Here is an 18,493-nt window from a genome sequence, read left to right as displayed (position 1 = left end):
ATCTGAATATTACAAAAATTATTAAGATATTAGAAGTAGCTGCAGATACAGCTTTAGTGGTAGAGTAATTGCTTGAACATACATGAGGCCCTGGGTTTGATCCCTAGCATTAAATTTTTTTTTTTTTTGCATTTGATAGAATTCAATATCCGTTAAGCTTTTAATTGTTTTTGAGAATTTAGAATAGGAGAATAATTCTTTTAAAATATTATTTTGCTGAGTTTGATTCTCAGCATGGCACATAAATACATAAGTAAAATGAAGGTCCATCAACAACTAAAAGTACATATATTTAAGGGGCTAGGGAACATAGCTTAATTGGTAGAGTGCTTGCCTTCCTTCCCGCACAAGGCCCTGGGTTCAATCCCCAGCACCACAAATTTTATATATATATAAAATATCAATATATTTATTTATTTATTAAATTTCAGATTAAACAAGACTGGAGCTGCTCCCATAATTGATGTAGTACAATCAAAAGTTACTACACAGTTCGGGAAGGGAAAGCTCCCAAAGCAGCTTGTCATTGTTAAGGCCAAATTCTTCAGCAGAAGAGCTGAGGAGATTAAGGGTGTTGGGGTGCCTCCATTCTGGTGGCTTAGGGCCACATGGAGCTCTCTAGGGTCATTCAATACTACTAATAATTATATATATATTCAGATTAGATCATGCCAGTGTCTCACATGTCACTGAGGCCTGGTGACATGCCAGAATGGGAGACAAGCCAATTTGGAAGCAAGTTAGATCTAGGTTCATTCAATATTCCTATCAATTATTTGATAATAGGTGCAAATTATATTGACCCCCTCCTGCCTTACATTAGAAGTTAGCAGTTCGGGCTGGAGACATAGCTCAGTTGGTAGAGTGCTTGCCTCACTTGCACAAGCCCTGGGTTCAATCCCCAGCACCGCACACACACATACACAAAGAAGTTAGCAGTTCAAGGTGAAAGCTGCCACTGTAGAGAAGTTGTCTAGTCTTCCATTCCAGAAAATCCATCACAGCATCCTCGTGTAGGCCCATCAGCCCACCCCAGATACCTGCATCTTGAGCATGGGTGTGGGCCAGCTCAAGGCCAATGAAGATTCTATCATGAGGTTTTTTTCCTACCAGTTATTCTTTAAAAAAAAAAAAATATATATATATATATATATATATATATATATATATATATATATATATATATATTTTTTTTTAGGTGTAGATGAACACAATACCTTTATTTTATTTTTAGGTGGTGCTAAGGATTGAAACCAGTGCCTCACTTGTGCTAGGCAAATGCTCTACTGCCGCGTCCGGCCAAGGGAGCCGAGTCCGGCGAGGGACGGCGAGGTTAAAAGACACACAGGACACCAAGGTTCTTCATCCAGGAGTCAATAATCTTTATTGCTAACACACCTTTTTTTATACCCCAAGCAGCAGAAGTGGAAAACTACCCAAAAGCAGGAGGGAGGGGGGAGAAATTTAGTTTCAACATCTATTATTGTCAGGTACCGAAACCTCCCTTAACAATAAGTCCATGAGACCAGAAAAGGTCAAGGCATTCCCGTGGGATACATATGTCTCAGACGGATAAGCAGGAACAGAAAAACCGCAAGTTCGCCATGGCCTTGTGAGCTGGCCACACTGGCATGCAGAACAAACTAGTGGAGGTAGGGCTCCAGGGGCCAAGGTGGACCTGTTGCCAACACTCTACCACTGAGCCACAACCCCAGCCCCTCTACCAGATATTCTTATGAAAGAACATCAGTGATACTTTGGTTTGCACCAATGATGTTTTAGGCTTGTCCTGCACAAGTCAGGTGATCTCCTCCTGTACATGCACTAATGCTATATTTCCTTCTCCCTCCTCTTCCAGACATTATCACATTCCTCCGGTTACTCCAAATATCATACACAAATCAGCAGGCCACTGTGTGAGTAGGCAGAGAGCACTTCTGCCACCAAGGTGTTGGGTGATAATTGAATGCTAGACTAGTTGCATCTGACAGAAGTTGTGTTGTATCATCATATGCAAAAGGTTGTTCTTTTTCTTTTTCTCCTTTTTTTTCAATTTAATCTACTGACAAGTTGGTCTAGTGATGCAAAGAAGTGACGGAGAAAGCAGCTGTCTTACCACCCAGATATTGAGTTGTTAAGACGTTTCAATACTTCCAGATGCAATAAAACCACGAAATTTTTCTTAACAGTTTTTTTCAAAAATGTTCACATAGCTGGGCATAATGGTGTGCCTGTAATTCCAATGACTTGGGGTGCTGAGACAGGAGGATCACAAGTTGAGACCAGCCTCAGCAACTTAGTGAGATTCTCATAATTTAGAGAGACCCTGTCTCAAAAAAACAAACAAACAAAAAAAAAAAACGCTAGGGATGTAGCTCAGTGGTAAAGTGCTCCTGGGTTTAATCACTCATACCAAATGAATACATAGATAAATAAAATTTAAATTTAAAATGTTCTGATTATATAGCTACTTGGGAGGCTGTGGCAAAAGGATCACAAATTTGAGGCCAGCCTTAACAACTTAGTGAACCGCTGTCTATTGAAAAAAAAAAAAAGTCAGGTTGAGGGTGTATAGTTCAATGGTAGGTAGACCCCTTGGGGCAGTCCCCAGTAATGAAAAAAAAATCAGATTATGTCAACCACATCTGGATAATCTGGATATAAATATGTGCTGATTTTCTTCAGTCCACGTAATGGGAATTGCTGCCAGTTAGGGACCACTTACTTTTTATCAGGCACTACATCACTTAACATTATCTTAACCCTTAACAACAATCCTATGAACTAGGTACTATTCAGTTCTGCCACTAATTTATATCCCCAACCTTAGGTGATCCTATTTTATAGAGTAGGAAACCGGGGCTTACAGAAACTAAATAATTTTCACAGTATTACACAGACAATGAAAGAAGCTGGGGTTTGAATGCAGAGCTCTTTAAATTTCCAGCTCTTTTATAAATTTCCACTCTGCTATAGTTCTTGCTCTTTTATTCTGCATGTTGATGGCTGGGTTCAGTTATTAATGTTTTCTGTTTTTTGGTTGGTACCAGGGATTGAACCCAGGGGCACTTAACCACTGAGTCCCATCGCCAGCCCTTTTTTATTTTTTATTTTTGAGACAGGGGTCTTGCTAAATTGCTTAGGGCCAAGCCAGGTGCATGCCTGTAATCCCAGAGGCTCAGGAAGCTTAGGCAGGATGATCAGGAATTCAAATCCAGCCCCAGAAAAAGCAAGGAGTTAAACAACTCAGTGAGACCTTGTCTCTAAATAAATTACAAAAAGGGGTTGGTGTTAGAGTCTGTAAACAAGTCAAAAATAACACCTGGCATTTTGCCAGGGGAATGTTAGAGTTCGTAAACAAGTCTGAATGGTGCCTGGCAAAATGCCAGAGGGAGTGGTTTGAGAAGTAACAAAAGCGAGCTATTAAGTGTGGAGATTCCTTATTGGTTGACTGATGTATCTAGTTTATGCTAATAAGATAAGCTGTGTGGAATGTATAAATACTGCTCCTGTCCTGCAATAAACGGCTCCTACTCCTGCTGTATCAACGTACACAAGTTATTCGTCACCCCCCCCCCCCCCCCCCCCCCCGCTAGTTTGCTGCAGCCGGACTGCGGCAGATGGTGGCCCGTTACGGGGAGCCCCGGGACACTCGGGGGTAAGTGACGAAAAAAAGCTGCCCGTCCATAGATAGGACGGGAGCAAATCTGCTCGTCCCTAGGCAGATAGGGCGAGAGGAAAAATGGCCATTTCAAGAAAATGGAGAAGATTGATGCAGTATGTTTGTGTCTTGTTTTGTCTCAGTGTATTGTATTGTCTTTATGATGAAAATATGGAAGGGGTGAGAAGTAAATTACTAAGGGAAGAAGGCACCCCAGTGGAACCAAGAATAGTTAGGGCATGTGTTGATGGAAGCCCAGGAACTCTAGTCAGAAAGAAAAAGAAAGTTCAGAAGAAGAAGGATTATCAGAAAAAAAGTTGCAGCAAAAGGCTATTACTAAATACTTTTCGTTACCTGAGGGTGCGTGAAGCGGAGAGGCGGCTGCCGAGTGTGCAAGCCGGTCACAGCACAACAAGGATTTTCCAAGAGGCGGCGGCGACTGGCCCTTCCCTGCCTCCTGGCCGGGGAGCTGGCTCTTCCACTGCTGCGAGCCCAAATCTAGACCTGACTTGGAGGCACAGTCTCGCAGGCTCTTGCTCCCTGTGCCCAGTAGCAGTTTGAGTCCGGGACACTCCCCAGGGCCATCTGGGGCTGCCCAGGCACTACAGCCAGCAGAAGACGCTACTGGTGTCCCTGATGTTTGGTCATTTTCAGTGCCAATAACTAAACTACAATGGTTCTCCCACACCTGGAAGCTAATGAGTAATGAGCACTATTAATGCTTATTTCAAATGCAAAAAAACCTTGATATAATGTACTAAATTGTTCAGAAGGTTGTTTTCTTAGTAGAATGCTACAGGATTTTCTTTAGCCATCCGGAGTTCCTGCCTTCGTCCCAGTGCCGGTAAAGACCAAGGTGGAAGAATTCCCAGTGTTGCTGAGAACCGGACTGAGATTTCAGCTGAGAACCGGACGAGACTTCGGATCAAGCTAGCTGCCTGCAGAACTTACCTGGACTGTGATTTAAGCTAGCTGCCTGCAGAACTTACCTGGACTGTGATTTAAGCTAGCTGCCTGCAGAACTTACCTGGACTGTGATTTACCTGGACTGTGAGTTAATCTATTGAGACACTGCTTTCTGGAATGAGACAACAAACTGTAATCTATAACAAATTGTAACTCGGTATCTTTGCTAACAGTGTCATTGCTGGTATAATTTTTCCAAGGGCTTCTTGCATGGAGCCATCAATTGGCTTGGTATTGTGGCATTTTGTATCCTCCCTTTCTGTTTGTAGCAGGTTATTTATGGTGTTTCTGTAAAAACCACTATGGTCGTTATTTAAATTAAACAAAAGGGGGAAATGTTAGAGTCTGTAAACAAGTCAAAAATAACACCTGGCATTTTGCCAGGGGAATGTTAGAGTTCGTAAACAAGTCTGAATGGTGCCTGGCAAAATGCCAGAGGGAGTGGTTTGAGAAGTAACAAAAGCGAGCTATTAAGTGTGGAGATTCCTTATTGGTTGACTGATGTATCTAGTTTATGCTAATAAGATAAGCTGTGTGGAATGTATAAATACTGCTCCTGTCCTGCAATAAACGGCTCCTACTCCTGCTGTATCAACGTACACAAGTTATTCGTCACCCCCCCGGTTATTTTGCTGCAGCCAGACAGACTGCGGCAGGTTGGGGATGTGGCTCAGTGGTTGAATGCCCCTGAGTTCAATCCCCAGTATCCTATCACCACCAAAAAAAAAAAAAAAGCTTAGAGCCTTGGTAAGTGACAGGGCTGGCTTTGGACTCAACAATCCTCCTGCCTCCTGAGGCACTGGGATTATAAGCCTGAGCCACTGCGACTGGCCTCAGAGATAGATAGATAGATAGATAGATATAGACATACATATATACATACATACACACACACAAGTACTACATTATATACATGTTAATTATAAAAGATTCAAGTAATGGCTATATTTCTAGAATAAAATATCACACTCGCTCTATCCCTATTGTTGAAAGTTTGAGTATGTTGAAAGGATAATTCTTTAATATGACAAGAAACATCTGGGGGTTGAGGATACAACTCAGTGGTAGAGTGCTTGCCTAGCATATACAATACCCTGGGTTCCATCTCCAGTACTGAAAAGGAGGGAAGGAAGGAAGGTCAGAAGGAAGGAAGGAAAGAACAGCCTTAAATAAAATAGCCAGTATCATAACAATAGCCCAAACTAATTGATCATTTACTTTATGCCAGACACTATAGTAATTACTTAATATTGAATTCTCATTATAACTCTAAGATGATACTGTTTCCCCCATTTTACAGATGAAAAAAATCACCTACACTGTAATCCAGGATAACTTGGTGACAATTTCTTAGCTAGGCTCCTGCAAAAACTGGTCTTTGCAATTGCTGTCCTCTTTCTATTCTCCAGGCAGGAACCAAAATTATCATTTCAAACAGTGAATCTGATGCTTCCACTCTTCCAAACTCCTCACTAACTGGACACAGTGGCACTCTCTGAGTCTTAGCTACTTAGAGGCAGGAGGGTAGCTTGAAGTCAAGAATTTGAGGCCAGCCTAGGCAACATAATGAGATCCCACCACTTAAAGAAAGAAGTCCTTAAGAGAAAATACAGTCTTCTGTGATGTCTTTTCATACCCTGACCACCTCTGGAAACTTCTCTTCCCCTCTTGTATTCTTTGCCTACTCACACTGCCTGCCTTTTAGTTCTTTTAATTTATCATGCACTCACCTGAAATAATCTCTCCCTGGCCACTGTATTCCTGGTTTTTGGTTAGCTCTTATCCATCTTTCAGGACTTACTTATGCTTGACCTTGTCTAGAGACCTTCTGTGAACCCAAGGATCAAGTTGCTTCATTTGATTAACATCCTGTACTTAGATTCTCATAGCACTCATCGCACTTTGCTGTGGAGACTTACTAAATTGTTTACTTGAAACAGATGCTGAGGGCCATGACAGGTTCTCTTTTAACTATCAAATCCCCAGCGCCCAGTGCTGAGATACTCCACGTGTGTTTGAATGAATGAATGAGTGAACTCATTAATCTTTCTGTTTTTCAACCATTGAAGGATGTCCCCAGATTTAAATGATTAATTTCAGATATTAAACACAACTCTGTAGTTCAAATGGGTGGTGAATTATCATGCTTGAATGGCATGTAGAACAATCTTCACCTTGTGGTACTCTAAATGTGGGTGAACTTACAATTCAAACACTATAATTACAATAAATGAAAGTTATAATTATCTTCTGGTTTGAGTTTTTATGAGACCTAGAAGGATAGGGGATGGAGATAATACGCTTGATGAAACACATTGCTGCTCCCTAATGGATATTAATTGAATTGACTAAATTTACATCTTCAACTATACCCCAGGGCTTGAGAAACCCTGGTGTTGGTGAGCATGTGTTCTCTCTTCCATTTTTCTGAGACTATTCATTTTCCAGATCTCTCAGCCCTGACTCTGTAGTTTCACACAACAGAGACTTGACATTATTTTGTCTGGGGACAGAAAAAAGGGAGCTGAGGGGCTGGGGATGTGGCTCAAGTGGTAGTGTGCCCATCTGGCATGCGTGCGGCCCGGGTTCGATCCTCAGCACCACATACAAAGATGTGTGTCTGCAAAAACTAAAAAATAAAAATAAAATATTAAAATTCTCTCTCACTCTCAAAAAAAAAAAAAAGAAAAATGCTCTAAATGAAATTCCAAAAATTAGAAATTTCATTAGGATAAGAGTGATCTCATTAAAAAAAAAAGAAAGAAAAAGGGAGCTGAAAGGAAGGCATCTAAGCTCCCCAAATTCAGCCCTCTACCCCAAAAGAAAGTGGTTCCTGGTTGGGCCCAACTGGCAAACTCTAATGGTGTGGAGAAAATCTTCACCACTAGGTGTCTCAGTGGCCATGCCACTTCCTCCATCTTCTTGGAAAGCAGCTAGCTGCACACCCTCCATTACTCCATTGTTATTGAGTCTCCAAGCAAATAGCCTTCCTGAAGGGTTGATTTCAATGCAGGGCCAATTTTTCCAGCATCTAGATCAGTATCTAGATCACCTCTCTCAATAATAGGAACACTGGGTTAATAGCAGTGTCTTACTCCGTTATTGCTTGCTTTTATTTAGGGATAACATGCTGTGTTTGTAGTCATTTATTTAACTACTTCTTTATCTATCTGTACATTTCCTTATGGGGATGAGGGGCAAAGAGAGGACTTCCTTGGTCTTCACCTGAAGTGACCATGATGAGTGACCTGATTTCTATCACCTCTCAACAGTGCTTTGTAAAGGTCCTTCATGATTTTTCCACACAGTTAATTTCATATTGAAGGCATTTGCCACTCTTGAAATTCCCCTAAACTTACGACTTAGATTGATTTTTAAGGGTCAAAAAAAGCTGGAGTATAAAGAACCAAATGGAGGAAGAAAGCTCAGAGACACAGCCAATATATATGTATTTTTACCATAAGAGCACATCAGAAATCAATGAGAAAGGAAACAAATATTTAACAAAAGGTATTAGAATAACAAGTTTACAAAATATATATTATACATAAATACAAGCATATTTACATATAGATATTTATATACATATACAATCAAATCCAGATGGATTAAAGACATATGCCTAGTTTCAAAAGAAATTCAGACAGAAAGAACAAGAAGAAAATAGAAGTGAAGGGCTGGGGATACAGCTCAGTCGGTAGAGTGCTTGCCTCGTATGTACAAGGCCCTGCGTTCATTCCCCAGCACCACAAAAAGAAAAATAGAAGTGAATATCAGATCTGTCAGGTATAGGAATTTCTTAGATTTAATATGAGAGAATAAATTACAAAGCAAAATAGAAATAAATTTTTTTGCATGATTAGAAATCTCTACATGGGTGGGGCAGGGGGACCAAAACAATAACACAGATGAAACAAACTGAAGATATATTTGCAAAGAAAATTATAATTAGTAGTTGATATCCTTAATATATAAAGAATTTGTTTATTTTATTACAAAAATCATTGCTGGGCATGGTGGCACACATTCAGCAATTCAGCAAAACTTTATCTCAAAACATAAAAGGCTGGTGGGTGTGGTTCAGTAGTTAAGTGCCCTTGGGTTCAATCCCTAGTATTTAAAAAAAAATCAAGATCCCAATAACCAAAATACATGAACAAACACGGACAATATTCATCCTCACTGATCATTACAAAAGTGTAAATTAAAAGGAATAATTTTTCATTTAAATTAACAAAAATTGAAATTAGCCAATACTGGCATAGCTTTTGGAAAATAATTTAGCAAAGTCATTCTCTCTCTCAGTCTTCCCCCACCTATTCATTATTTTTTTTTTATTTTGTAGCTGTAGATGGACACAATACCTTTATTTTGTTTATTAAGTTTTTTTTTTTTTTTTTTTTAATGTGGTGTTAGGGATTGAACCCAGTGCCTCACACATGCTAGGCAAGCGCTCTACCACTGAGCCACAACCCCAGCTCCCAATTCATTATTATTGAACAAATATCCTCCATGTGCCTGCTTGGTGCTGGAATGTAGTCAAAATTCTGAATACAGAAAGAATTTTTTAAAATAAATTTGTCATCTCAGCATGATCAGTAATCACTTCAAATTGAAAACATCCCATGTTGTCCTCCATAAGCAAGATGACCAAATATCCTGTTTTGCACAGGACAATCCTGGTTTACACCTGATGTCCTTAAGACAACTTTGAGGACAAGTCATCTTTTCTAATTTGTATAAAAGCACCATTGGGATTAGCTGCTATACATTGGGTTACTGAGGGCTGTGTGATTTCTGGGTTTCAAATTTTCTAAAATTTCTAGATTTTCTAAAATGGATCTTATGTGCATTAGCTCATTTAATTTTCACAACCCCATAAATGTTGACTTTTTTTTTTCACGTTCCTCCTCCTTTTTTATGATAAGGAAACTGAAGTAATGAGAATTTAAGTTAGCCAGAGACACACAATTACTAAGTGGTGGAACTAGGATTTACACCTGTAGGAGTCCTTATGCAGACCTTTAAACATTAAGTTATCCTGCTAATAGAGACAACTAATTACAGTTGGGCATCTTCATTTAGAGAGAAGTAAAGATTACCTGGGCTCACTAATGTTACTTGAAAAGTGCATACAAATAGCAGCCCAAAATGTTTCTCTTAGAAACAAAATCTTTTAAGTCACTAAATAGAAACATGTTATAAATATAAATTTTAAAAAATTTTTTTTTAGTTGTAGGTGGACACAATACCTTTTATTTTATTTATTTATATGTGGTGCTGAGGATCAAACCCAGTACTTCACACGTGTTAGGTAAGCATATACCACTGAGCCACAATCCCAGCCCTAAGTAGATTTTTTAAAAAAACATAAAATACAAGAATTCATAACCAAGCAAAAAAGTAAGAATCCCAAGTTATGAATGTCTCATTTATTTGGTACTCAGAATTGAATCTAGGGGTGGTTTATCATTAAGCCATATCCCCAGTTCTTTTTAATTTTGAGACAGTGTCTTGCTAAGTTGCTGAGGATCTCACTAAATTGCTGAGACTGGCCTCAAAATTTCAATCCTCCTGCCTCAGCCTCTGGAGTAGCTGAGATTACAGCATGTGCCTCTGTGCCTGGTGCTTGCTCTATTTTTGTTTTGTTTTGTTGGTACTGGGGATTGAACTAAGGGGCGCTTTACCACTGAGCTACATCCCCATCATCCCCCCCTTTTTTGTCTGAGACAGGGTCTCACTAAGTTGCTTAGGATCTTACTGAGGCTGGACTTGAACTTGCAATCCTCCTGCCTCTGCCTCTGGCATAGCTGGTATTATAGTCATGTGTCACTGCATCCAGTTTACACTGGTCAATTTGAGGTAAACTAAATAATGTATCTAACTAATTAAATGGAGAAATGTAAAAATTATTTACATGAATGTGTTATTGAAGATTTATAAATCTAACAGTACAATGTTGCCTTTAGTCATTACATTAATCTAAAATAAATTATTTCAACATAAAATTGGTGGGTTTGTTTTGTTTTGTTTTTGGTACTAGGGATTGAACTCAGAGGCACATCCTCAGCCATATTTTGTATTTTATTTAGATACAGGGTCTCACTGAGTTGCTTAACACCTCGCCGTTACTGAGGCTGGCTTTGAACTCACGATCCTCCAGTCTCAGCCTCCCAAGCCACTGGGATTATAGGCATGTGCCACTGTGCCCAGCATAAAATTGTTTTTTTAATCATATGTTATGAAAGGGCAAAACCTAAGTTTTCTCCTTAATCAAACCCCTAGCATGGCCAAGGATAGACTTACCTGTTTTATATTTTTGCTAGTATCAGTTAAACTCCCTTTAAGGGTGTTGAGTGTTTGCCAAGTCTCAGCAGCTACAGATTCAGAAAGTGAACTGTAAATGTCTCATCAAAATATGTGTTGATATTTCCTATTTCATTCTCAGACACTGAGTCAGCACAGGTTGACTATGAATGAAACCTATTCAGGTTCCCATCCCAGTCCTGTCTCAGGCCGCTGGTCCCTGGACAAGTTTATGAACCTCTCTGAGCTCCTTTTCTCTCATTTATAAAACAATAAGGATAATTATACCTCTTCTGGTGGCTTGAAGATTAAGTAACCTAACTTAACAGGACCTGGCTTCTACATCCTCAATGAGAGCTGGTTATTATTGTCATTGTGACATTCACGTTCTGGAGACCCTAACTGGGGCTACTTCTGTGGTGATGCTGGTTAGACAGGGTCAGATTTAAAAATAACCTCACTGGCTTGAGCATGGAAGAACACAATGGAAGCACAGCTTGTGTGATATTTCCTCTGAAAGAACATGAGGGAACAATCTGGAAGGGAAGGGCAAAGCAGGCAAGATCATCAAGGTCTGTTGGTTTGGGGCAGGCATTTTATGCAAAGCAGGGGGCATTAGGGGCAGCAAGATTGACTCTCAAAATCCTTCAGAGCACAAAGATAAGCCTCTGGCATTGGAGACACTACAATGAGGGCCAGGCTGGGTGCCGGCCATGCCCTCCGTTTCACTAGGACTGCAGTGTGTCAGCCTTTGCCTCACCTGCCTCCTCTCAGGACCAGAGTAGGGCTTTATCTCCAGGTTTAGTTTCACTGCTCAAGGCATTTGGCATCTTGGTGGAACATGCCTAAGGCTCCATGAACAAAGCCACTCAGGGGCCTACAACACAGGAGGCAGCATGCCTAGAAACGCAGGATCGAGGCTCTGAGGGTTAAATGAGATAATACATACCAAGTTGAGTGCCCACCCAAAATTCAAGTTGTCACTCTTCTGTCTCTCTGTACTCTATGTGACCACAAATAAAGTGGACATTGGTTAATTAATGTCCACCTTCCATACTTCCTCGGGCAAGATCCATCATTTGCTCTTTGGGGCTCGAAAATGCCAGGCTTTTGGTTCCTCATTGTATTTAATCACTCTCTATTGGGTTTCAATTGTCCCCACCCTGGTGTGTTTCCTCCACAAGGCTGTGAATTCTTTGAAGGCAGGGACCATGTCCTTCACCCTTAAATTCAGCCTGTGGATTCATATACTTAATGAATGTTTCATAAATATTAAATAAAGTCTGTTAAAAAAAAAAAGTATGCACTTTAGAATGTCTGTAGGCCTGGATTTGAATCCCACCTTCCTGGAACAGATGCATAATAGTCATGTTGCTCTCATGAATTACCTTACTAGTAGTTTCAGTTTCCTCATCTGTAAACAGGGATGATAGTAATTCCTTCATAGCACTGTTGCGGGGGGAGGGGCGGTCAATTGGATAGTGGGGGAAGTATGGGTCCCCAGGTCATCTCAACTTGACGTGCTCGGTAAATGAGTTCCCTTCCCCCTCTGGGAGTTTATACCAATAAGAAATGAAAAGACAAATCTGGAACCTGTTTCCCTCATCTGTCAAATTCACATGCGGTCAGTACATGAGGAAAATGTGAAGTACTGTGAGGCTGGCTATATCAATGGCTGTGTCCGCTGAAGGAGGTCTGCAGTGTTATCCTGGCTCATTTAAGGCCTCTCGGCTAGCCCACCATAATGGACGAAGCGCATCCTCTTTGGGGTTGATTCCAGGCACACTACTCACAAGGAGGGAGATCCAGGGAGATTCAGGGAAGCCGCACTCCAGTCTCCCACCCCAGGCCCCTGCATCTCTTCCCAGCCCTCTCGCACACCCTCTCAGACCCTGTTAAGTGCATCCTCCTCCTCCCCTGGGGCTTCTTTGTGAACCACCCCAACCAGACCTCAGGATGCATCAGGCCTGGTGGATGGCTGACAGCTGGGGCTGGGGCTGCCCGAGGGGGGTGGATTCTAAACAAAAACAAGCCTGATTGGACGGAGGGCGAAAGACGAGAGAAGGGGAGGTAAGCCAAAGGGGTAAGTGGAGAGCTCTTCCTCGCAATGTTCGAGTCCGCCAAATCCCGCGATCGTCCACCTTCCATCCCTCCCCCACGAGCCTCCGCAGCCTGCGGTGTTCAGACCCGAGCCACGTGCCTGCTGCGCTCCAGACCCCCCCCCTCCCCGGGAGCCAGGATCCGATGCCGCTGAACCGCGGGCGATCCCGGCAGAGTCCGACCGCCTGCTCCTGTTTTTCACAGTTGGTCGGGTTATTTGGTAGAAGAAGATGCAGACGGGCACGCAAGGGATGCCTCTAAGGGTCGATGGCGTGAAACTCCGAGCAGCATATTCATAAAACTGGACTAAATCCACCGCGCCACCAAGCTCCCTGGCTCCTCCGGTCCCCCCTCGCCCTCCCCAGCCGGCCGCCCTTCCCTTCCTCGCGGAACTTGCCCCAGCCCTACGCAGGGGGGGAACCTCCTTGGCCAACAGCACCGTTTCCCTAGGGTTTAAAAATAAAAATAAAAAAAAGTTGTTTCTGATTACCTCAGCCTCCCAAGACTAGAACCCTTGATTCCAAAAAAAAAAAAAAAAAAAAAAAAAAGCTCAAAACCTCTTAATTCTAAAACATGTGCACCTCCAACCTCTTTTATTGGAGTGTTTTATCCAACTCCATAAGAAAATTGCCTTGCACAGTGTTTCTCTTCTCAAAATTCTCAAGGAATTGCCTAATTCCAGATGTCTGAAATCAGTTTTGTTTTGTTTTTTTCCTAAAAGGGGGGAAAATAACAAAGACAAAAAAAAAATGTATTTCAGGAAATAGAAACAAACTTAAAAAAAAAAAAAAAAAAAAAAAACTCCTAAGAAGCTTTGTATTAAGAAGTGCTCACATCTAACAATCCCAGGAGGCTGAGGCAGTAGGATCACAAGTTCAAAACCAACCTCAGTAACTGAGTGAGACCCTGTCTCAAAATATAAAAGGATTGAGGGATGTAGCTCAGTGGTAGAGGGCCCCTGATTCAGTCCCCAGTAGCCGACCCTGTCCCCCAGCACACACTCAGAATAAAGAAACATGAGTTTCAATACCTTGAAATACAGCTCTTGTTCTAACCACATTATTGCAATTGTACTTGAAAGTACAACAGATATCCCTTTTGAGCCAATCCAGGCCTTACTTCACCCTTATCTTTGCTGAATGCTTTGTAACTTGGCTTAGTACCAAAGTCCTCAAGCTCCTAAATGGAATGTTAAGGGAACAATAGCAAAGACGTGGTCAAAAGATTACACACAGAGCTGGGGTTGTGGCTCGGAGGCAGAGCACTTGTCTAGCATGCATGAGGCACTGGGTTCGATCCTCAGCAACACATAAAAATAAAATATATTGTGTTCACCTACAACTAAAAAATTTAAAAAAAGGAACCTCCACTAAGAAATACAACAATGGACATAATACACAGGCCACGTAAAAAGGAGAGAAAGGGATGTAAGTGTACCAAAAGCTGCTGGACCCTTTTATTACCTTCTCCCTCCACCCCACCCTCACCCCGCTTTTTTTTTTTGCTTTCCTGAGGCTAAGTGCCAACTACATTGGAATGAGGAGAATACTTTCTTGGGAGGAAGAAACAGATTGTAAATATATAAGGCAGTTAATAATGTTTTGGTTTCCTTTATGGCATTTATCTACTTTATCATTTTATTCATTGGTATATTAGTTTTTATATGTTACCCCATATAGTGGTATAGATGAGGTCTGAGAATGTCCCCCAAAGTTTCATGTCCTGGAAGCTTGGTCCCCTAGGTGTCAGTGTTGGGAAATGGTGGAACCCTTAAGGGGTGGGGCCTAGTGGGAACTTCCTTAGGTCATTGGGGGGTGATCCTCAGAAGGGATCAGTGTAGTTACTCCTGAGAGCCCATTTAGTTCCTGTGAGAGTGGGTTATTGTAAAGAGAGCAAATCTGGCCTCTGAATCTGTCTTCCTGTCTCACCCTGTGGTCTCTTCCATACTTGCTCCTGCTATTGTGATGTAGCCAAAGATCATCACCAGAGTTAGGCAAATGCTTGCACCATACCCTTGAATCTCCAGAACTGTGACTGAAATAACCCTCTTTTCTTTACAAAGTATCCAGTCTAAGGTATTTTGTTTTAGCAACAGAAAATAGGCTAATAATATATCCTACTACAATGTAAGCTCCAGGAGAGCAAGAAATGGGCCCTCTGTCCTGCTCATCCTTGAATCTTCAGTAACAAATGCAATGCCTGGCAAGTTGGTATAGATGTTAACATACAAAGAAACTAGAAAATACTAGGATATTTTTTTCATTTTCTTGGGGTATGTAAAATATTCCTTAGCAAGAAAGAAAGCTAAGAAGCCAGTTCCTCCTATTATTAACTTCTTTTGTTACAATTAATGAGACAATATTGATTTATTATTAAGGAAACTACATACTTTATTCAGACTTCCTTAGTTTTTCAGAAGGTCCTTTTTCTGTTCTAAGATATCATATTACATTTGGTTGTCATATCTCCTTAGGTTCTTAGTTCCTCAGATTTTCTTCTTTTTGATGGCTTTGATAGTATTGAGGAGTACTGGATAAGTCTTTGCAGGATATATCTCAATTAGGATGTATCTGATGTTTTTCTCATGATCAGACTGGAGTTATGGACTTTTGGGAGGAAGACCACAGAAACAAAAGACTGTTATCACATCATACCAACAGTACTAATCATAACTTCAAGGTATTTTTATTTATTTAATCATGTATTTATTTATTTGGTACCCAGGGATTTAACCTGGTACTTAATCACTGAGCCACATCCCCATCCCTTTTTGTTTTGAGATAGGGTCTTGCTAAGTTGCTTAGAGTCTCATTAAGTTGCTGAGGCTGGCTTTGAACTTGCATACTTCAGCCTTTCAAATTACTGGGATTTCAGAGATGCATCACCATGACCAATTAATTTTTTTTATTTTTTAGTTGTCAATGGACCTTTATTATCTATCTATTTATTTATTTATTTATTTATTTATTTACTTATATGCAGTGCTGAGAATCAAACTCAGTGCCTCACACATGCTAGGCAAGTGTTCTATCACTGAACCGCAACCCCAGCCCTAGGTTATTTTTATAATGAAAGAATAAATGTGTTTAAAGTTCTGCCCAAGAGAAAAAGCAATGTGTTTTCTGATATATTACTTTAAAACATGAGTTTGATTGCCATAATAAAAAGAAACAACAAAAACAACAGATTAAAATATAGCCAGGCATGGTGGCACATACCTATAGTCCCAGCTACTCCAGAGGCTGAGGAGCGAGGATCACTGGAACCCAGGAGTTTTTGATCAATGCTCTGTGGGCAATATGGTGAGACCCCATCTCAAGTTTTTTAAAAAAATTTTTAGTTGTCAATAGACCTTTATTTTATATATATATATATATATATATATATATATATATATATATGGTGCCTCATAAATGCTAGGCAAATATTCTACCACTGAGCCACAACCCCAGCAACCCCATTTCAAATTTTAAAAAGAGGAAAAGGAGGAGAATGGGGGAGGAGGAGAGGGAGGAAGAGAAGGAGGAAGAGAAATTGTTCTTTTTCTCAAAAAGGTATAGACGACAGAGTCCATGCATGGTAGAGAAATTTACTTCACAAGTTTTATCTTGTAGTTCTGTCTTCCTTAACAAATAACTTCCACAGCTACTGTTACATGGCTTATATGGTACTCTAGAGCCTACCGTCAAAAATCACATCCACATCAGTGGGAAGGAGAGGGTATACTCTTTCCTTCTAAAGACAACAATGAAGTTCATTCATTCTGCTCATTTTCCATTGGCTCAAACCTAGTCACAAGGCCACAACTAACTGCAAGAGAGCCTGGCAAATATGGTCTTTTCTAGGGAACTCTGATCATCTAAAATTTTTATAACTATTAAAGAAGAGGCTGGATCTTGGGGAACTAACCAGTAGTCTGCCAAAACTGAATTGCAAGCATTTTAAGAGAGACAGATAGAAAACCCAGAAAACCAAAACTTTAGTGGCTATTAACTGCTACCTCCCTTACATTACTACCAACATTTCAATGTGAACACCAGACATTCCTTTCTCATGTCATCTAAATCCCCACTGCTAAGGAATTTATACCAGCCCCTATCATTCCAGAGTTCCCAACTTCATTCCATTGACATCTTTCTTTGTCGTATCCCTCTTTTCTTTCCCCTCCTTCTCAGGAGCAAAGCCATATTCCTTAACTTGCTTGAAATGGTTGGTTTATCCATTCATATTTATGCCCTTAGGGTTTTATCTGCTGCTACAAGAGGATTATCAAGATATTTTCCCAGAGAAAAGACTTTCTCTTAGAAAAATTTTTATTAAAAATTTCAGCATATTGGGTAGAGCACTTGCCTAGCCTGTGCAGGACTCTGGGTTTGATCCTCAGCACCACATAAAAATAAACAAACAAAATAAAGGTATTTGTTGATCTACAACTAAAACAAACAAACAAACAAACAAAAAAACATTCAGCATATTTACACACTAAGAACATCCTTCCCCCCAACAGATGAGGTAAAATTCCTTTGTGTTAGAAACTCCTTGAAGTTTCTTTCATGGCAAATAGGAAGATAGTCTAAAAATCTCTGTCCACAGTAGGCTCCTGGCTCCATATGACCATAAATATTGGGGAAAGTTTCTTCTCAAGTGCCTTTGAATTTTCCTCTTTGCCCTTATGGTTTGAATATGAGGTGTCCCCCCCAAAAAACTCCTGTGTTACTACAGGAATGTGCAGAGGTGAAATGATTAGATTATGAGAACTGTAACCTAATGACTCATTCCAGTTTAAATGGACTGACTAGGAGGTATCTGTGGGCAGCTGGGGCATGGCTGGAGGAGGTGGGTCACTGGGGAGGAGTCCTGGAAGGGTTCAACTTTCCTGTGGCTCCTGCACCCTTCTCTCTTTGCTTGCCTATAACCATGAGATAAGCAGTTTCCCTTCATGACACCCTTTCCCCATGATGTTCTGCCTCACCTTGGGACAGAGCAAGGGAGTCAACCAACCATGAGTCTCTGAAATCATGATCCGAAATAAAATTTCCTTCCTCTAAGATTTTTTATTGTTTGTTTGCTTTTTGTGGTGCTGGGGATTAAATCCAGGGCCTCCAGCATGCTAGGCAAGTGCTGGACCCCTCCAAGTTGTGCTTGTTAGGTATTTTGGTCACATTGTCACAAAGCTGACTAACACAACTTTCTCTCCCTCAGCCTCTCCCCTCCTTCCTTTCCCATCAAGGCACCCACAAGACTTCCTTCTGCCTTTACCCTCTCAAAACAATTAACGAACCACACTTGACTAAGCTATAAATAACAGGAGAGCATGTTGCTACTAATATCAGGGCTATTTACATTTTAACAGGGATTGAAGACTGAAACCCTAAGAGGTAAAAGTCTAAATAGGAAAATTTCAAATATCTTAGAGTTCTTAGAGGAAATGTCTGCATCTCTGATATCATTCAGGGGGAA

General features: G+C 40.7%; 1 pseudogene; it reads left to right on the top strand.

Annotated features, from left to right (window-relative positions):
• Positions 1-526: 526 nt before the first annotated feature.
• Positions 527-2,239, top strand: LOC124109678 (nuclear transport factor 2-like; annotated as a pseudogene).
• The last annotated feature ends 16,254 nt before the right edge of the window (positions 2,240-18,493 follow it).

This window comes from Marmota monax, unplaced genomic scaffold (genome assembly GCF_021218885.2).
Source record: "Marmota monax isolate L192 unplaced genomic scaffold, Marmota_monax_Labrador192_F-V1.1 WCK01_AAM20220418_F8-fsc00008, whole genome shotgun sequence".
NCBI classification, from domain to species: Eukaryota; Metazoa; Chordata; class Mammalia; order Rodentia; family Sciuridae; genus Marmota; species Marmota monax.
This window is presented reverse-complemented; position numbering and strand designations above follow the sequence as displayed.